The sequence below is a fragment of the Anser anser genome (genome assembly GCF_964211835.1).
Source record: "Anser anser genome assembly, chromosome: 3".
Lineage (NCBI taxonomy): Eukaryota > Metazoa > Chordata > Aves > Anseriformes > Anatidae > Anser > Anser anser.
Genome location: NC_139722.1, coordinates 1,765,746 through 1,786,374, shown reverse-complemented (window position 1 = coordinate 1,786,374; position 20,629 = coordinate 1,765,746). Strand labels below are relative to the sequence as shown.

The following is a 20,629-nucleotide window of genomic DNA, read 5'->3' as shown; positions in this document are numbered from 1 at the left end:
GATGGAGCCTGCAGTGCGTGGAGTGGCTTGGAGGAGATTTTCCGGAGCTCGTCTCTGCAGTTCTTGTCTGAAATGACTTTTTTGTTCAAATACTTCGTAATAGGAAGAGCACAATTTTATTTTTCAGCCAAGCGAGGACTTTGCAGGCCCTGGGTTTGTTAAAATAACCTGCACTGGCATCAAGAGGAGCAAGGTTCCTCTCGATCCGTGCCGTGACTTAGAGCAGAGCGGACGGCTGGAGCGCGCGGACACATCGCGGGCTCGATGTCTTCTTACAGCGTATGTGCCTCGGAAATCATTATTTATGCTCGTCTCGGGTTCAGAGGCTCCCCGGCTTATTGAAGGCGATGCAGCAAGTCTGCGGAAGAGGAGGGACTTGAGAAATCCCCTTGATCCAGATCTAGCTCCATGCTTAGTAACAACGGCAGTTTACTAGCAGCGCCTTTGTGCGGCACCGAACCGTCTAATTATCCCGGCGTTTTACGAGTTCGGTGGTGGTCTGCGGCCTGTTGCCTGTAAACACCCGCTGCAATTTTCTGGTGCTGGTTTTTATCTCCCGGCTTGTGCGGATGCCGCCTCGCGACGGCGGATTTGCTCCCAGGGCCGTGCCGCCTTTTTCTGGAGGGTAATCTTCACGTCTGAGGAGTGGCGCTGGCAAGGAGGGAGGGGAGAATTAAAAATGCACGTTGGTTGGACTCTTGAAGCGTTCGTTTACTTTATTCCCCCAAGAAACTTACAGCGTGAGGAACCTTGATGAATTCTTCTACAAAAAATAGTAATAAAAAAACCCCTCGCAATTGATAGCGTTGAGAAGGTCAACAAGCTATTAATGATGCTGCTGCGAATTAGCAGTTGACCTTAACTGCTGTTTTCCCACTCGAAGCGCCGAGAATTGCATCGTGTGAATTATTTGGAAGATAATGCAGACAAATTGTCTTCTCCTCCGCAGGATTCAGTAATTGATGCTGGTCCCCTGTCTGAAGAACTCATGCGAAGGCTGCCCATGGACGGCCGATGCCCGTGTTTGCTGAAGCCCTAGGATTCGCCGGCGTTGCTGTTTAATCACCTGCAGAGTCCTGTTTTTCCCATGAACCATCTTTCACCTCGGGAAGGTAGAGGTAAGGTTTCAGGTCTCTGGTTTTTTTCTTTCCTCTGGCAAAAATATGTTTAAACCTGTCGTGGAGGTGGCTTTCGCTGGAGCACCTCTTCATGTGGAATTAATTATTGAGAAAGCTGAAGGCAAAAGTCACCGTTTCTCTCTGTCCTTGGCTTCCTTTGGGTTATTTTCCGTACGTGAGGTGTGCAGCCAGTCTGCCTCGTCTTCGGAGCTACAAGAGTTGCTTTAAAAGCTCGTAAAGATGCAATTATTGCCTGAATCAACCGTTCTTTCTCAATATGTTTTGCAAAATTGAATAGCTAATTGCTGTGGTGGCAGAATGGTATGCAGAGGGCTTGTGCTAAAGAATAATGCGTGGTTTTGGTAAGTCATTACATTGTAGGCTGGCTCGCAGTGTTCAAGGGCTTCTGATCAGGTGAATCGAGTCCATAACTGGAGAATTTTAAAAGTCGCCAACTTGGGAAGTCAAAATGTTTTATGGCAAGGACTAATACAACTTCGAGAGCAAGAAGCGTGTGCTCAGCATCCTTGTAGCACTTACTAGCTGATGCATGTAACGACTTGAACACTTCTGTGGTTTGCCCACAGCCGGCAATATCTTCAAGGAAAATAGTTGTAATGGAGCGGTAACTTGGAAAGACAGTAGAATATATTTAGAAATGAACGGAACGGTGAAAACAAGTAGCAAGAAGACGGGTTGGCTGCAGCAGCTGCATGGCTGCGGGATTTCCAGCACGACTGGGAGCGCTTGCTGGGAGCAGGGAGGACCTGTACCCCTAATTCCATGGGAAAATTGGCTTCGACTCGCATGCCGTAAGGCGAAAAAAGGCCAAATGGCTGCGAGCCGTCGCGCTGCTCCGTCTGCCTTTGGAGCTGTAACCCTGTCGCGGTCCTGCGCTTCGGGTAAGCTCCGCCTGGGCGTGATGGCTTGGCTGTAAAACTCATTATTGCTTTGGTGGCGCTGTGCCTCGTTCCTGGCCGTCACCACGGGTCATCCGCACGACTCCGCAGCTCCAGTTCCCGGGGGGGGATTTCTTGCTGGGCATCTCCCTCAAGCCACGAGGCACCGGCAGAGCCCCGGCGCAGCGCCGGACGCGGTGCGCGCGGTTAATGATTAAACTGCGCTGGCGGACTCCTCCGATAAACAAACAGGTGAATTCAGGCTTTTTCACCGCAAAAAAAGATCACCTTTCCCTCTGTACATAACAGCCACTTTTTGATTGGAAGCGGGGAAAGCATATCACAAGCAAACAAAAACCCCCAGCTCCTGCTACTCTTGAGATTTCTTTAGCTTTCTCTCCGGCGCCTCGACCAGATCCAGCCTTCGGCGGGGTGACCTTGCAGCGTGCTTGGCTCCACATTTTTCTTTTTCTCCCCCCCCTGCAATCTCCCCAAAGCACCGAGCACAAATAAGGTGCCCGGCCGTGGCCGTGCGTGGGCTGAGGCAGCTCCAAGAGCGTCGGGCTGGCAGATGCAGCCCCGCCGGGGGAAGGGTTAAATTCCTTCTCCTGAAATCGGATAGCTGCGGGCAGGAAGGGCTCTAGATGAGTTTTAAGTGAGGTGCTCTGGATTTCCCCTGATATCGGGGGCTGGCAAAATAGCCCCCGCAGTTGTGTGTGTGTGTGCGGGGAGCCGGGGGGGGCTCTGCCTTTGTCCCACCTGGCACCTCCCATCTGTTTGCTCTTCTTTCCCCCTCCACCCCCCCGTGTTATTAAATTTCATTCTTTCCCCTAGCAAATGGACATTTTGGCGTTGCACTGAATCGCTTTGCTCTGGTGGAGCTCCCTTCCCCTTTATCCCGCGATGGGGCTTTGAGATGAAAAGCTGTAAATAACGCTGGCTGCGCCCGCCGCCTCCCCGCCCTAGCCCTAGGTCTTTGCCGTGCTGAAACTCCCTCTTTATTCCTTAATGATCCTGTTCCTTCCACCTTAAATAGATTTCCTGCTGTTAACGAGGTTTTCAAGTGTGGCAACGCTTTATAAAGCCTATCTCGCTTTATAAAGCCTATCTCGTGCGAGGTATTTGCCGGAGGTGAGCTCTGGAGTCGGACGGACACCGGCAGCAGCGGCGGCGCTTTCACCTTCGGTTGCTTTTGGTTGTTTCAGCCCCACTTATCCAGAGAAGCTCGCAGCCCTTTGGGAAGCAAGACCCCCAGGTTTGGCTCTCCTGACGCCTGCTTTTATTGAGCAAAGAGCGCAAACGAGGCAAGCCCCCTGTAGCCAAAGCTCCCCTGGCTGCTGGCCGAAGCTCGGTGGCTTTGCAGAGGACACGTGCCAGCAGCGCTGCTTCTCGGAGCTGGGCTTTGTGGGCCCTGCACGCCCACCTGCGGCCACCCTAGCAGCGGGTAGATAATCTAGAATCTCTCCAGATTGCTAAACAAAAATATTCAAGACTTTTCTTTGCTGTCCTTTTTAAAAAGTTAGCCCGGGCGCGTGGGCGTGCAGTCTCCCAGCACGTTTCTTTCCGTGCTCGTAGGGCAGACGTTGCAGGCAGCTGTCCCTAGCAAAGCAGTTCTCATTGATATTAACAGCATCCACACTGCTGAAGGTGTTCGGGTCTGAGCTGAATCCCCCCTCTTTGTTTTTATTTGATCATTGGATTCTGCTGCTGGCCGTGTTTGCTTGATGTTGAAGTTGTCCGTTCTGCTGGGTGTTTGTTACGTGCTGCAGAGGTGTCTGCGCAATGCCAGAGACAAAAGCTTTGGGCTTACGTGGAGAAGAAAACAATGTATGGGGTTTGAGATGTCTGCTGGTGACTTGGGCTCCTCTGTAAGCGAAGGAAGGGCGGTGCTGATGGGGGAGCTGGCTGTAGTTTCACATCTGAGATCTTTCTCTGTTCCTTTTTTAAAATCCTAAAACACCATCGGATGCTCTTGTGAATCCTGTAGTTGGGTCAGCTTGGGTGCGTGGCTCATGCAGGAAGTATTTGGGACACATGCCTCCTCCATTAGGGAGAAATTTTTGGTGCTTAGCCCCTTCAAAACATTAAAATGCCCGAGTGAGGATTTGTTCATCTGGCGTTAAGTGTTGGTTGCCCAGGAGCGTTGCTTATATCCATTTTGGTTGCTTCTATCCAACTTCCAGACTTATTTTGCTTCCCTTTTGGAACAACCCACTTTGTCAATTTGACCTGCAGTTCCTAGAAAGTTTACGCAAACGCGTTTTTTTCTTAGATTTTCCCATTTCTGCTTGAATCCAGCCTAGTCCTTGGGCCGCGCTCAGGGGCAGTGACGCTGAGCATCGTAGGGGCTTTGTAGTCTGCTGGCTTCTCTGGTGCCCCGCAGGAATTCCTGCTTCCCGGGCCGCAAAGACGATGAATCGTTTAATTGCAGAGCACACTCGAGTGAGGCCGTGCGTTCGCGGGACCTGACGACTCGCCGTCCTTTGCCTGCTGTGGGATTTGCTGCGGATAGGTGGTTGTAAATCCCCGCCTGTTTGGTTCTTCCATCGTTCCAGCTATTTTGGTGGCTCTTTGTCGGTGTCGTTGGCTACGTCCCCGAGCCTCTCAAGGACGCCACTTCGGTGTGGCTCCGCTTCTCCCGGAGCTCAGCTGGGCGCTGACTCGGAGAGCACTAGAAGTGTGCAAAACGCTGCCTGTGCTCCTCGGCGGGACCACACCGAGCACCCCTCCATCCGCTCTGCACGGAAATATTTAGGGAAAAAACAGCGCCAAGTAATAAAGACGTGGGGGAGCGTTTGGCCTGCAGGGCAGCGATGCCTCCCCATGGGTGCAGGACAGGGTCGTGGTGGTGGAGGGAGAGAGGAAGGCGAGCGCAGGTCCTGCGGGACACGCTGCCCCTCCATGGCTTTGATGGGAGACGTGGCACAGCGGGGTACCCAAAAAGACGCCCTCTTATCTTCTGAAAATACCAAAGAAACCTGCTCGGAGCTGCCTTTGTGTTCGCTTCGGTGCTTTTGGTCTGTCTGCGAGAGCGGAGGATTTGGAGAGAGTTAAACCCTCAGTGAGACTGTTTGTGCCTTTAGTTACGGGAGGGTTTTTTTTTTTTCCATTTATCACCCAAATCATTTTGCAGTGCTGATGCGAGTAACCGCTTGTCAATAACGCAGGGCTGGGAAGATCTGTTTCTGGGAAACTTTCAGAAAACAAACACAGACCCCCAAAGCCACCTCTTGGCTGGCAAAAAGTGCGAAGAGTTTCTGTGCCGGTTTCTGCTTCCTCGAGGAGCTGTTTTTGGATGCTTCGCGTACGTGCCAGCGAGGTTTTGCTTGGTGCGGGGCTCCGTTTGCTTCTCTGGAAGCAAGCTCTCGACGCGCTGATCCTGCTGTGTGCGGGTTTGCACCTTAAAACGCACACGTGCCCGTCCTCTAGATCGCAGGGAGCTGCTCTGCTCGCGTGGACCAAAATTTGAAGCATTTCCTGGCCATTTTGCCTGAATACTGGTTTCTGTGATTGTTATTTACGGGTGAGTCAAGCTCGTGAGCTGAAGGCAGTGGCGTCGTCTACAGCTGTACTTTCCAAGAACCAGAAGTGCTGGTACATAATTGTCATTACGAGCGAGCTTCAGGAGCACAGCAGCCACGAAATCCTGGTGATTAGGGATGCAAATCTGAATTTTGCTCCTCCTCGCTACGCGTTCCTCCGGTCCTTGCCCTGCCGGCCGTGCCAACACCTCGGAGCACCTCGGGTGGTGCCGAGCACTTCTGAGGACGTTGCAGGCAGGAGCGACGCCACCGAGAGAAATCCAGCACCCGCAGAGCACGGTGCAGAGCCCGATGCCCGCTCCCCTGGGATGGCTCTCACCTGGGGCTCACCTGGGGTAGCTCCTACGTGGGAACTCCCCCGTCGCTCTGGCGGGTGGAAAGGTGAGCGATGTTCTTCCTAAAATCTCCTTGTCCCCTCCCCAGTTATTCCCAGCCCTTGCTTCCTTATCTTTACTTCCCTTTTGGGGAGGTGAGTTAGGGGCTAGGAGAGCGGCGGCGGCTGCGAAGAGGCCGAGGTGGCAGGAACAAATCACAACCCCATCGATGCTTTCGCCTTTTATTTCTGTAAAGACCTCAGCCTCCCCTTGCAGATTTCCGGAGCCTCGTGAGGTTGATAAAGCCCTGACTTTAACGTGCTTTCCCTCCCCAGCCCTGCTCCCTTCCCCTTGTTATCCCGGCCTTCCTTTATCCCATGAAAGGCACACATTTGTTTAATGGAGCTGTCACAAATCCCCGCTACAGATGAACAGCGGAATGTATATTAAAATATATTTTGAGAAGTTAAAATGAAATTCAAAATCAAAGGCAAATTGCCCCGTTGCTTGTTACAGTTGATAGCAAAACGTCACCTGGGAGAAAGCGCGCTCCTGGTAGGAGCGTGAACGGTTTGCTAAGCAGGGAGCGCTTCATCTGCGGGGAAATGCTCCGCTGTCTTAAGCCCAAGTGTGAAGAGTGGAAAGGCAAACTAATTAGCGAATTTTAATAACAAAGTAACGCTATATCAGATGGATTGTATGTCTTTCAGCGTTAGATTTGTACGGTTGAGCAGTTTCCGTGTTTCTCTGAATGTATAACAAATGGAGGGAAAATCTTTTATTGAGACGCCGGAATAAAATTGGGAGAGGAATGGGATGTGTTAAAGGCAGCGTTAAACGTATGGCAACTGTACCAGGAAGCGGTCCGGAGACAGAAAATGAGTAGAAGTGGATGGATTAACAAAAAAACCCTTCAACAAACACAGATCTGAATGGGCAATCCAAACCCCTAACCGCACAAACGAAAGAACAGCAAAGAAATCGATGTGTGGGAACGGATCATTCGAGATCTTCACAGAATCACAGAATCATCCAGGTCGGAAGAGACCTCCAAGATCGCCCAGCCCAAGCTCTGACCTAACACCACCAAGCCCTCCACTAAACCGTATCACTGAGCTCTACATCTAAACGTCTCTTAAAGACCTCCAGGGATGGTGACTCAACCACTTCCCCGGGCAGCCCATCCCAATGCCTAACAACCCTATCGGTAAAGAAGTTCTTCCTAACATCCAACCTAAACCTCCCCTGGCGGAGGTTTCTACTCTTGATGGAGTAGAAAATATTAGCCCAAACAAAGCAGAACGGTGCTGGTGGGGAGGGTTATTTCTGGTAGGGGGTCGCGGACCGGCCGCTGTGCTGGGCGGAGGTTTGCACGATTTTTGCAAAGCCGGCACGAGGCTCATGACTGTTGATAGACAATTAAAATAGGAATTTGCTAAAATTCGTAGGAAATGCCACATGGATCCATGCGTTACCATTGGTACAGCGTAGAAAAAACTTGTCTAGCAAGGCAAAACACTTGTAGTGCTCACACAGGTGGTCAGCAGTTGAGTTTCATGAAATTAATCCTAGCAAAAACCCTTTTCCCTCGCAGATAGACCGGCACTGTGGGCAGGTGCAGCAGGGGGAGCAGCAGTGCCCCAGCACTGGGACCAAATTGCTGACCCCGCGGCGCTCTCCTCGCCCGCCTGCTGTGCCAAATCCCCACCGGGGTTTCCTTGCACCTTTATTTAACCGCAGGGCACCGGTGCTTCCCCCTGCTTCGATCGCCCCAGCGAGGAGTGCAGTGAAGCTGCCGATTGTCGTTGGCTTCAGTCTCGCCCGAACCTGAGGCTCCTCCAAACTTCTTGCATTTGTCTCCTCTTTAATCCCTCTCTCCTGCGTCTTTGGTTCATAAAAGCCGGTAATCAGAGACCCAAGCACATGTCAGAGTGATGATGTACAGATACAGCTGCAGCATTTTTGCTTAAATGTAATGGTGTAATGTCACAATTGAGCCCCCGTCGCTCGATATTTCTCCAGACTCTATCTTTGGATGGAAAATACAGCCGCGCAGCGGCCTCCTGACCGATGGAGAAACGGGCAGGAAGCTTCTCCAGTTGGTGCAAGCGTATTATTGCTGAACGTACCCCGAAGAACGGCACCACCGCAAAGCACAATGCTAATCCCATCGTATCCCTGTTTCTCCAGCCGATGAAATAACTTCGGTACAATTAGACGCTGTTTGCTTGTTCTTCGGGTATGCAGTTAAACTCCAGCCCTCTTCCACCCTGCCGTTACTAACGCCAGTGTTGATGGAGAGCTATTTCGCCAGCCCTCGCGCAGCGCCGGGGCTGGGTTTTGGATGCTGCAGCGGTCTGTGCAAATGATGGAGTAATAATGGATGAATGACAGGGTAGGAGCAATCCAGCAACTGTTCTGCATGTTGAAGATGAAGGACAGATAAATTTTACAGCTGTTAGCAGCGATGGGAGCATTTGCAGACGAGTAGATAAGTCACGAAAAAAATTAGAAATCGCTCCGTGTGCCACTTACCATCCATTGTCAACACCGTGACTATACACGGGGTAAATGATTTCCGTAAGTACGGGAATCGTATTAAGATTTTTAATTAACTCATCAGCAGGCTGATACATATTTCACGACAGCTAGCTGAGGGCTGTAGCTCGTGAGAGCAGCGCCCACCTTGGCCGAAAAAAAGCCCTTCGTTGTGGGTGCTTGCAGCGAGCTTTCCTTCCTGCAGTGCAAGGCATGCGAAAGCTGGGCTGTAAAGAAAAGAACAGAAATCAAAAATGTGCACACCGGCCTGATTCTTTGCTGTTTCTAAGGGTAACTCAGTGAGGGAGGCGACTGCTGTGGCACAAGGCTGGGGAGTGAGACTCACCCGTTAAATTCTCACTTTGCTCCTCGTTCGTCTTGGCTGGGCAGCGGTGCTCACAACGATGTTGGATATTTCCCTCGGGATGGCGTGATGTTATGAAATAGGGTGGCGATCCATTGCCTTTCTTCTTCTTCACTTTTTTCACGTGAACATTGATATAATTAGCGCGATTCCACCGCGAGCACCCAGCACTGCAGCCTCCCTGGGGCGAGCGCCCGTCCCCAGCCCTTAGCAAGCGCCGCGCTGCAGCTGAGGCTTCTTGGTGCTTTGGTGCTTTAACTGGGGGGGAAAATAAAAGTCTTACTTCTATAATCGTGTGATGGCATCAGGAGAAAGCAAGCCGCATCCTTGCACCGGGGCAAACTTCACGCCAAAGTGCTTGAGCCGTCGGATTTGCTGGTGTTGGTTGTGCTGCTGAAGGCACCGCGTGCCTGGGCGGCTCGTGGTGGTGAAATGCAGCCCCCTGCGCGGTCACTCATCCTCGTGAGCCAAGCGTTTTTTCTTAACGATTTACCAAATACTGGGCACTTTCTTTTTTTTTTTTTACAGCGAGCTTCATTTTCCCTTTGCAAAAAATTGCGCCGGCAGCTTGAGGACATCGTTGCAGAAACGTTGTGCAGTTACACAAAGAACATGTTTGTTGCGTGCGCAACGTTACATAAGCTGGCCTTCAATTTTTCCAGTTTGCATGGAAGATGCTTTCTCTACTGAATTCCAGGGGCTGCAGCCAGGTTGGCTTTTCCCCCTAGCTTTTTATCCCAGTTGAAGTTTTCTTTGAAAGATTGGGTCTTCCGCTTGCATTTTTGCTCTTTTGGGAACCGTTTAATTCATTAGTAAAGGTTCATGGGCAAAGCAGGAAGCCACATCTCTGGAGCTCTGTTCGAGTGACGAATTTTGGGGGAGAATTCAGCGGGAATGACACTGGGTTACTTATAGCTCGCAGCCCTTTGTCACCTTTGTGCAATCCTGTGCCTTTCAAAAGATGTCCTACTTTTCGGAAACGTTATGTGGAGCAGCCCAGCCTTTCCGCTGCGTTTTCCCCGGCACTTGCCTATTTTTGTGCTGTGGAACCGCTTGGTTTTAAGGGCTGCTGAGTAGCGTCGGTGGAGGGATTTGATGTAATTTTCCTGTGTGAAATGGGGTTTGTTGCTTTGCATCGGTGCTTCAAGGCCACCGCGCACCGCAGCGTCACCCAGTGACACCACCGCTGCCCCAGGTGACCGAAAGGAAGGGGTTTTAGGGTGCAGCTCTCCCAGATGGAGCTGGGATTTGGGGTGCCTGGCTCACCACGAGGAGCTGGGGTCGTGTTTTCCAGCCCTCACCTGAGAGCAGATGGCAAACACCTTGGCTTCGCGCGCCGGGTCCCACCAGCTGGAAGCTGCCCTCCGTTTTAACACAGCGGATAATCGTGGCTCTCTTCCGCTATTAATAGCTGCGATTTAATAGCATCGTTTTGGGCTTGTTTCTGCAGCACTTGCCTCCTGGAACTCCCCGTGGCCTGTGCGCTTTAATGAGTTTCGCCTCACGGTCCCTCTGTGGGGGGAGCTGAACTCCCCCGGCCCCTCCTGGTTTCCCCCGTTCCTCCGTGCAGCCGCGTCCTCGCTCCCCTGTGCCACGCAAGAAATGTTCATTTTTCCTTTACCCAGGCACACTTACACCCATTTCTGCGGTAGGAGATTACCCCTTTTCCCCCATTTAAATACACTCAATCACTTCTTTTTTTTTAACCCCCCCCTCCCGTATCTAGGGCACGAGACATTAAGTACCTGGCGCAGCATTTTCTGCGCTTCCTTGAAGCAAGGGTATGGTTTGTGGTGCTGCCCCATCCCTTTTCTTCGTTCTTAGCACTCATAATTACAGTTCTCTGTCCTTTTTTTTTTTTTTAATGCCTCTCATTCTGCTGTTTGTTCCATTAGTACCTATTGTTTTAGCCAAGCCTATGATTTAGCAGGCAGCGAGGAAGCCTGGGTGCGTGCCCGCAAAGCGCGCGCTTGCGGGGATGCTGGAGAGCAGGAGCTGATCCCCCTCTCGTTAGCCCGTTCTTCGTTACACACGCACAGCAGGGGCCTGCCGGGGTGAAGTGGGTGCAAAACGCTGTCATTTTAGCTTAGCTGCATCTCTCACCTGGCTCCTTTCGGGGGAAGAGCAGCTCCACGGGGAGAGGACACCGTGCGGAGAAGCCCGTGGCGTTTTTGCCTCTTGCGCGCACGCCAAACAAACCGACTCGTGGCGCTTCTGTTTAATTTGGAGGCGACGCGTAGGAAAGGTGGGACGAAACGAAGCCCTGTCTTATTTTCTCCGCGAGCAAATTAACATTTTTTTTGGAGCGTCTCCCAGTGGGCCCTCCCGAACTTCGAGTTTTGCAGGCTTCCCGTTGCAGATGCCTTTGTTGCAGAGCTAATGCCATGGGAGCTCTCTGCAGCCTGCTTCAAGGAGAAAAGCCTAAAGGAGAATGTGAGTAGCGATTATATAACGAAGAAATGGATCGGGCTTGCTACGGTGAAGCACAAAAACAAAGAGGGAAATGGCGTGTTGGGTAACCGAAGCGCCGAAGGGCTGCCCCAGCACCCCCGCGGTGCTGCTCGCCCTCCGCAGGGAGCAGGATGCTGGTGCTGAGCCGTGGGAGCTTCTGGAGGGAGCTTCTGCTCGGAAATGGAAGGTGGTTTCAGGGCTTGGAGCCGGCTCTGGGGGCAGGTCTGTACGGAAAACAAACAAAAACCCAAAGACCTTTAAAATGCTTTTGTTCCTCAAATGCACCGCTTAGCAAATCTGAGCGGGGATGCGGTGTGCTGGGGGAATCGGGGAGGGGATAAACCAAGAGAAAACCCTCATATGTAGATAGAGCTTAAAAAAAAAAGGGAAAAAGTGGCTTTTTACTTGTTATGGCTAGAATAGCACTAGGCAGTGATGTGTTTCCAAACTGCATGAGGGCCGAGGGGCGTCCTGCGGGGCCGAGGGGCATCCTGCGGGGCCGAGGGGCGTCCTGCGGGGCCGAGGGACATCCCGCAGGGCCGAGGAGCAGTCCAGTTCTCCCAGCAGCACCCAGATCCGTGCTGCGTGTTCACCTATAACCTTATAAAACGCGTTGCCTGTAGCTGCGCTTGAAAGTTCTGTAGCTCAATAAGCTCGGACATGCCTCAAAAAATTAAAGCGATCGTAGCATTGAGCAATCACTTTTTTTTTTTTTCTTTTTTTCCCATTTGCAAAGCACGTATCTGAGGAAGTCACGTTAAGCACCCATCTTCGGGATCCCCTGCACCATCAGCTCTATGGGGCACGAAACCGGATCCCCTGCACCATCAGAGGCTGTGGGGCGCAAAACTGGAGTGAAAGGGGGCGAGGGCAGCGTGTGCTTGCCCCAAGTAACCTCCAGCTGGGGCTGCTGCAGGGACGGCAGCCGAAAGGAGGAGCCGCTTCTGCGCACGTGCCGGGCTCGCTGATGTAATATTTGCTCTGCGTGCACGCACTTCAGCGTTCCTGTGGCGTGGTAAAATGCTGTCAGTAGTGGCTGGCCTTAATATAAACAAAATAACCCGAGCTGTGCGTGCCTCGCGCTCGCACTTCACCAGGGCACTGCGAAATAGGACTGCAAATAGTTGTGAGTAGTGGCAAATGCTATTTGTGCGCGGGGTAGGCTTGAGCCCGGAGCTCTCAGGGGGGCTCTGAATTTGTTCCAAAGGTACGGAGCACCAGCAGCTTCCCCTGCAGCCATCTGCAGCTCGCTTGGCATCGCTGAGCATCAGGCACGAGGCGCGGGAGCCGCACGGGCAGCGACACAGCGGGGCACGTAACCAGCCCGCTGCTCCCCGCGGCCGTGCTTTGACCACGAAGCTTCCAGCTCCAAGCACAGCGCTTCGCTTCTCGCCGAGGTTACTTCGTGGTAACGAGAAGCAGTAATTAATACTACATGGAACTGATAAGTTTTTCCTTCCTGCTGCGATTCATTTTCGTTCGTTGAGTATTCATGTGATGACTGAGAGCGTGGTGGTTATTCCTGTTCCTAACAGGCTGGCGTTTCACAGCAGAATATTGCTGCGTGCTATCGGACGGGCAGTCAGATGCTATCTAGAGATTAGATTGCAGTAATTTAGGGTCAGAAATTTGCTTTACCGCAGATAATAGTTGATCTCGGGCAAGGAGCCTAAATTCTCTTCCTGGTTTTCTTCTCTCAAAGTCCGTATTCATTTCCCTTGTCAGAATGGCAGAGCTTTATTTGAATCCGAGTATGAGATTTCGGTTGTATTGTACTCTGCCAGGCCAAAGTGTCCGTATGCAACATGCCCTGCTCTCCTCCGTGCTCGGTGTTGATTTCCATTTCCTCTCCCGTGTCCCTGCTCCAGTTGCTCACGGGTTTCAACCCCAGGGAGCATCTGAAGCTGGCCTCTCGTTTCGTGGCGCGTGGCAGCTGGCTTGGAGCTTCCCAGCGTCGCTCTGGAACAGCCCGTCGACTCATTTCAGGAAGTGGACATATTTTTATCACCTTTTTTTTTATCACCTGTTCCAGGCTAGGGGAAGCCAAGCCCTCTGTGCTGCCCTGTCCGGGCTCAGCAGCCTCCCAGGTTGTCACCAGGCTGTTGCTGTAAGGCGGGAGGTGAGCAGAGGTGGCATATGTCCATCAGAAGCTGCCTGTGAACATTAACTACTTAGCTCTTTTTTTAATTAAAGGTCTCCATACCATTTCCTTAACCCCTCTGTCTTCAGCTCCCTCAAAGTGGCACCGTCGGTGGTAGGGAGCAGGTAACGTCCTCGCGTCCTGCTTTGAGGCAAACAGCTCCTAAAATAAAACGGTCTGGAGGAGGGAGAAGGGTTTGTCTCCTGGTTCCCTTCCGAGGAAGAACTGCAGTTGGCCCAGGCTGGGCTGGTATGAGGATTTTTCTGCTCAGGGGTGTCACCAGCACTCCCAGGTAATCTGCTATTAACCAGAAGAATACATTCTGCTTTTAAAGCACAGGTTGTTAATTAAGAAGGTGTCATTTAGGTTCTTCCCTGTGTTTCTTGGCAGCTTCCAGCAAGCCAGGCTCTGTTTGAAATTATTTTGGGTACTCTTTCTGCAAGCAAGACCTACCGGATAGATGTGGCCCCATGCACAGCCCCTTCCCCGTCCTGTTTGGGGAACAGGAGGGCACGTGCGCTCGATTTGGAAAGAAACCGCTTACCATGCTCCCTTTTTAATAACAAAAAGCTAAAAGCCAGACAAACCTCAAGTCCCTTCCAGGCTGTGCTCCACTGGCGTGAAATCCTCCTGCAGCTCCTGTGCCTCGCCGGTGGGCTCTGTCCCTGCAGCACCAGAGGGGGCTGGCACCCCTGCACCCCGAGCCCTTCTCGTTGCTTGTAGCATGTCCAGGGTATTTCCCGTGGCCGCAGGATTGCCAGGGGATTTTTGTCGCCTAGCGAAGGAACTCGTCAAATCCTGCAAATATTGCTGAGCGTGAGCAGTTGGCTCGGAGATTGGGTGAGGTATCGCTAAACTTTGCCATGGTGGGGCAATCTCCTGGGGAGAAACGTGCTCTTTTGGAGCGTAGGAGAAGCCTTGTGTTGCCCTGAAGAGCTTGGTTTATGGCCCTAGGGTGAAAGTTCCCAAATCCTGCCACGTCACTTGGACCCGACTGTGCTTCTAGCCAAAGATCTTCGGCAACTGCTGTTCACAAATGTTCGTTGCATTTTTTCCCCTTTTTCCTGAATTAATGACCTTTCCTTATCGACTGGACCCTATCAGTTCCTCACCACGGCTGAGCGGCAGCCGGTGCCCCTCCAGGGAGGACAAGGGGGTCCCCAAGAGCTGAGCAGTGGTGTCTGGCCACCAAAAGGTCTGGGGGTGTGGGTTGGGGTCTGTGGGCTGTGGGCTCGCTCCTGGGGTGGTCAGCTTGGGGTCACCAGGTGGTGTAGGGCACCTGGGGCACGAGGAGAGGCCCTGGTCCTCACAGCAGGCCTTTCGTCCGTGCTAGGGGCCACCTTTAGGCTAACCGTGAGGAAGTTTTCGTGTATTCATTCAGCTGAAGCAGGTATTTTTGTATTTATTCATTCTTTAATGTCTGCTTCTGCAAAATGCAGTTTGTTTTGTATCATTAGCTGGAAATAGGGTGTTTCACAGCTCTCTCCTGGCCATCGTCTCTTGTCGCAGCGTGCGGCATGTGGGCTTGTGGGGAAGCGCGGCCTGGGCAGGCGGCGAGGACTCGCGTATTTTTATCACACCAGAGCACGCCGACTGTTTTTGATCGCCTTGCTGGGTGTGCTTTTTCATGAGGTAGCGTGGACAGCCTCGTGTGTTGGGAAGATGGCCCCACGTGTGTTCCTGAAGCACCTGGCCCTCCACGAGCAAGCCGGTGCCGTCCTTTGAGGAATTGTGAACTGCCGGCGTTTCGCAAGGCCGTGCTCCCTGCCAAACCTCGGAAGTTTCTTCCTTTAGCCCATCCCTCTCGAACTGAAGGAAGGGAGCCTCTTAGCATTAACACCCACTAGCTAATTACCGAGGCATTAAGGGCGTCGTGGTGGCTTAGCTCGTGGCCAGGAGTGCCTCACGGCACGGAGCTCCAACAAGGCCGAATCCGGCCCTGGCGGCGCGATCGCCTCGGCCTTGTTGTGCCCAAGAGAGCTGTAGCTGAGTGCTTAAAGATGGAGTCACGACAGAGAGTGCTCAAAAAAGGCTGTAGCTGAGTGCTTAAGGACAGAATCACACCGGACAGGGCTCAAAAAAGGGTGATTAAGTGGCGTAGTGCCAGGCCCTGAACCCCGGATGGTTGGGGCTGGAGGCACCTTGGGTCGCCGCCCCGAGCAGGGCACCCAGCACCATGCCTGGGCGGCTATTGAAGAAACACCACAGTGAGCTCCAGAAATAATGGTTTTTAATGATTAATAACAACGGCGACCCTAACGTTAAACAGGCGGGCAAGACCAACTCAGGCTGCTCCCTGCAGGCGTTGCCCGGGCCATCGTGTGGGAGGATGGCGTTCGCTGTCAAATTAGATTGAAATGCCGTTTTGACTGAGTGATGGAAAAATGGGTACTCCTGAAACTCCCGACAGGTAGGGATTTTTTTATTTTTATTTTTTAATTCTTTTTACAGACTGCATTACAACGGCAGCCGCTCCGATCGGGCGCGCTCCCGATTTTAAATGCTTTAACACTCTTCTGCCACCGTCTCAATTGCCGAGGTACTGAGATAGCACTGCACCGTGATGGGTGTCTGAGAAGTTCGATCAGCTCCTCATGCTTCCCCTGTACCTGCCACAGCTCAGTGCCTTGCCACCGCGTTCAATGAGTTCATCGCCGCGCAGATAAGCCCGCATTATTTTCTAGTGCCAATTATTAGATCAGCAGATGCTCGGGGGAGTACTTATTAGAGAATGTCATGTTAGCAGTCCCAAGGTGTAATTACGCTTGCAGATTTCTCTTGCTTCAGCCGTGTTGACAACATGCTTAGATTAAGGAGAGGGGGAGGAGGGAGATGAGGTGTTTTGTGCAGCTGCTCTGCTCGGCAGCGATGGAAGAAGGAAGTTCACCTCCCCGCCTGCTCTTTGCACAGAGCTGAGCACGCTCGGCTCCACGGGGCTCGTTTCGTGCAGCGTGCTCCCTCGTAGCATCACTCAAGGGGTTTCGCTTTTGCTATGCTACCGGGAGTTAAGTTTGTGGATCTGTTGGTAGGCAGTGCAAAAATAGCTGCGTGAATAGGAACGGGTAGACTTTTATCGGGCAATCTCAATTAATAGTTAAGAGTATTGCTTTGGAGAAGTTGGCTTTGGAAAAATAAACAAAGCCCGAGTTGTGTTGTTGGGGTTTTAAGGTATGCTATGCAACTAAAAAAAATACCCAGATAAGAATGGGGATCTTGCAAAGGCCACGTTTGGAGCAAAAACAGGATTTTAGTGAAGGGCTTTTTAGTGTTTGAAACATCGAGCACCTCTAAGAACGGTCTAATAATGTGAAGTGGTGAATTTCTGTATAAGCAGGAACAAATGCTCAAAATGTATTTTAAAGTATTTTGACAGATACGAAGGTAATCAGCATGAAAGTTAATAATTATCTTCTGTCTATAATTTTTAATTCTTTATGTAGCAGGACCCCTGGTAGCTGCACGATAAGAAGCTTTTCTGTTCCTCTTGGTCTTAAATTGAATCTCAGTAAAACACAATTATAGTTTTGTGGGTTTTTTAACCACTGTGTACAAATGGATGGAAAACCCTTATTCTGTTGTCTCTGAAAGCCTCCACACGATCTTGTAACTCACTTTCAGAGTACTTAGATGCTTCCTAAAGCTTGGAAATAGCATTTTCTAATTGGGACGAGAGCCAGTTTAAGTTAAAATTAGCCGTAGTCTCTACCACCTATTGCTCTTCCCACAAAAGGTGCATGAGCAAACTGGAATTTAGCATCTGCTTTCTGTAGGATTTTTGGTGAGATGTCAAACTTTCAGAAAGGGAGGGATGCGGCCTCAGTTAAGGCACTGGCCCAAGCCTAAACCTTTAGCCAGCAAGAAGAGTAATTGCTGTCAGCCGTTGGTTTGCATGTGGATTCTGAATCTGAGTTGAGGTGTGCTCCAAAAGGACGCCTCGCAACTTGGTGTCAGGTTAGCTGGTGAACTTTTAAATAAGTAAATAAATAAAACCAGCAATTGTGCTTCACAGCTCATAAGAAGACTTTTCGCTTTGCAGCATCAGCCCCTCTGGGCTCGTCTCCCTGCATCAAACTGATGCGCTTGGAAAGGTGTGGAGGCAGATACACTGTTAAATTATAACAATACTAGTGATAATAATACTAAATTAAACGCAGAACTACCTATTAGGATGGAAGGATTTCTTGCTAACGTCAGGACTGGAGGTCCACAAATGGTCCTAGGTGGGAGGGGAGTGTTGAAATGTAAGAGCAGAGACAGGGAAGCCATCAGCCAGATGTGCAAATTGAGAGGAATTAAAAAAGGGAAAAAAAAAAAAAAACCACAATTTTGTAGGATTTATTCAATGAACGTGGTTTGAGTCTTGTGAGACCTCTCTGCGCTCACAAAAATAAAGTAATTTGGCCTGAGAAGGCTTTAAAGGTGATGGAAACCCCAGTGAAAAAGATGAGAAAGGGGGGGGAACAAAGTAAAATTGAAAGTAAAATAAAGGAAACGCACTGAAATCAAGCAGAGCTCGCAGAGTCTAACTTTAGCATGGAAATGGGTCAGGTAAGAAAAAAAACCTGCAACCACTCGCTGTGAGCACTCGCCCATTGGGTTTTGTCGGCTGGATTTCCCCCAGTTCTCCCCTATTTCCCCCTTCTTCTTCCCCATGTTTTCCCCTGATTTTCGCCCTTTTTCCCCATGTTTTCCCCCGTTTTTCCCCATGCTTCTCCCTTCCCCTCGGTGCTCCCCCACGGTTTCCCATTTTTCTCCCAGGCTCCGAGGGGCGGTAACGCGGTCGGCGTTGACCCTGCTGTGACGTCACAAGTTACCTCTCGTTTGGAGAGATTGATTACGGTGTAAAACGTGTCGTTTGTTACGTAACTGTCCGCTGTAATTTTAGGTTTTGCCTGAAAAATCTATTTCATTAGGACACGAGCTGCTGGTATTTCAGGACGTACCGAACAGGAACGTGATCGATTCTCAGGCTCGCCTCTCGGTGCGGCGGCGCTGAGCTATTACAGGACCCAAAACCGCGCTCAGTCCAGCGTCTGGGTGCTGGGTTTGGCACAGCCCGACCACTACAACCAGTTCCCAACCCCAAAGTCAATATCCCCGTGTCAGGGTGGGCTTCTGCCACCAGCCTCAGCAGCATGTGGCCAGCATCGGTTTTGTTTTGCAGCAGAGGCTCGCGTAAGCAGCGCAGCCCTCCGGGTGATGCAGTTGTTTTGCTGGGTTTGGATCCTGCAAGTTCTCCGGGCTATTTTTGGGGCCGCCATCATCTGGTTTGGGGTGGTGGTGGGGATGGGTGAGGATCTCCGAGCAGATACAGGTTCGTTAGCGGCGTGACAAAGTCGTGGAGTGCCCAACCTGTGTGCTCTGCGAGCCGTCCTCTGCTCACACGGAGCCACCACGCTCTTCTTCCATGCCTTCGAGTTCCCGGAAAGCTGAGTTTACATTTTTCTGATTTATTTGATTATTTTGGTTTTTTTGCTTACCGAGTGCGTTTTCTGACAACTTCCTCGTGCTGGAGAAAATTCAGGCTTGCAGCTGGGAGAGCCGGGGCTGTCACGCACGCGCCGCCCGCTCCCTTTCCACCCGAGTGCCGCGACCCCGAAGGGAATTCCTCACCTCGGAGGCGGAAGGGGGATAAAACCAAACCTCTGCTCCGAATTGGCCAATGCTCGTTTGTGCTGTCTCTGGACTAATTGCTGCAGAAATAAGTAAGCTGGAGGGCATTTTGTGTTAAAATTCCTCCATTCCTAGGTGGAGAGAAATGCCTCCTGCGATGCGCTCCTCCAACAGCAGCGAGGCAGGAGCCTGGGCTGGGGTGCAGAGGTTGGCCAGCACCGGTCCTTGGGTCTTCTGGAGCTGATGCTACCCGTGGGTTGTGTTTTTGGAGCCTAAAAGGGACCCGTGTGGGCGCAGCAGTGGGGTCGCAGCACTGGGAACCCCAGTCCTGCTGTCCGGGGGGAGAACAGCCACCGTCGCGAGGGGCCGCACGATCCGTGGCTGTTGAGCTGGAGCTGCAAAAAACCCCTTGGTTGCGTGATTAATGAGCAGTATCGTTTTAAAATCACGGCAGGATGTGCTGCACAGAAAAAGCAGCGCTGCCGCGGTCACGGCCGGGACGGATTCACCAGCAAGTGAGCTCCAGCCCGGCTGCAGCGCGCTTGCGAGCAGCGGGCCGGCGGCTGGGGCTGCTCGCTCGAAACAGCTCCGGAGCTGCAGAGGTAACTCGGAAATGATCCAAAGGCCACAAAATTTGCATACAGGCTTACAGGCTCTTACATAAGCAAAGGAAATAAGTATGTGCAGGTATGTTTGCTTGAACTTGTACCTTCCTTCTTCGAAGAAGTGTCGCTGAGGGTTTAATTCCCCGGTGTTGAAGGCTGGTGCTGAGGGATGAAGCCTCTCGTCCGCCCGCACCCACGCGTTCCCTCGGCATGCAGCACCGTCTCTGCGCCTCGCGGGAGTTCCTGCAGGCACGGCAGGCTCCTTCTGCTCCTCTTTCCCTGCGCCACGCTCGTCTCTTTATTCCCTGTCCCTCCTCCTTGCCGGAATACTCGCCCTCTGTCCTCACATTTCGGGGCTTTCCGTCAAAGCGAATGCATTAACTAAGGAAGTGCAACTGTTGTGTGGTTTGCGTTTCTAAGACTGATCACCAAATGGCTGCTCTCTGCCTGCCCCTTCCCACCGTCCCTTACTCTTTTTCCCACCTTTTTCCACCAAATCAGCCTCTGCCCCGCCGAGTAGCTCTGCCCTCGGCTGTCCTTTTGGGGCGTGACTCTCCGGGGGTGCTTTAGAGAGCCTAGACGAGGAGCTGCGGGGGAGGCACCCGCGCTGAGCCCGTGGGGGGCTTGCAGGGAGCACCGCTGGCTTCTCCTGGGGGTCGCCACCGCGCTGCAGCCCCGGACCTCCGAACCTCAGCGACCGGGAGCACGAGATGTGCTCAGAGTGATTAGAGTACCTGGCAATCAGGGCTACCTCGAACTGCTAGGTAGACTTTGCAGTGGAGTTGCGAAGTACGTGATTGACTCTGATTTCTCCTTTTTTTTTTTTTTGGAAGAAGAAATAGCAAATTTCTACTACCGGCGTAATTGCGCTTTGATTCCCAAGTATGGAAACCCTCTCACCCATCTGATGTGTAGCTAGGCTGCTGTGAGTTAGAAAGGAAGGCTTTTCGGTTCTCGGGCTGAACGAGGCAGAGAACGAAGTTCCCTTGCTGGTAAACTCAAGTATTTATTTGGAAGTGCTTTGCAGGAGGTAAGGGGAAGTTTA

At 51.8% G+C, this 20,629-nt stretch overlaps 2 protein-coding genes across 5 annotated transcripts in view; one reads left to right on the top strand and one right to left on the bottom strand.

Annotated features, from left to right (window-relative positions):
* The window catches only part of ZNF395 (zinc finger protein 395), a 251,888-nt gene that overhangs the window by 101,740 nt on the left and 129,519 nt on the right, over positions 1–20,629 (bottom strand). The window lies entirely within an intron of this gene.
* The window catches only part of NCOA1 (nuclear receptor coactivator 1), a 166,414-nt gene that overhangs the window by 47,589 nt on the left and 98,196 nt on the right, over positions 1–20,629 (top strand). For all 4 annotated transcript variants that reach the window (XM_083831157.1, XM_083831154.1, XM_083831159.1 and 1 more), the window contains exon 2: positions 950–1,118. The gene's annotated coding sequence lies outside the window, so the exon portion shown is untranslated. The remainder of the gene's footprint in view (positions 1–949; positions 1,119–20,629) is intronic.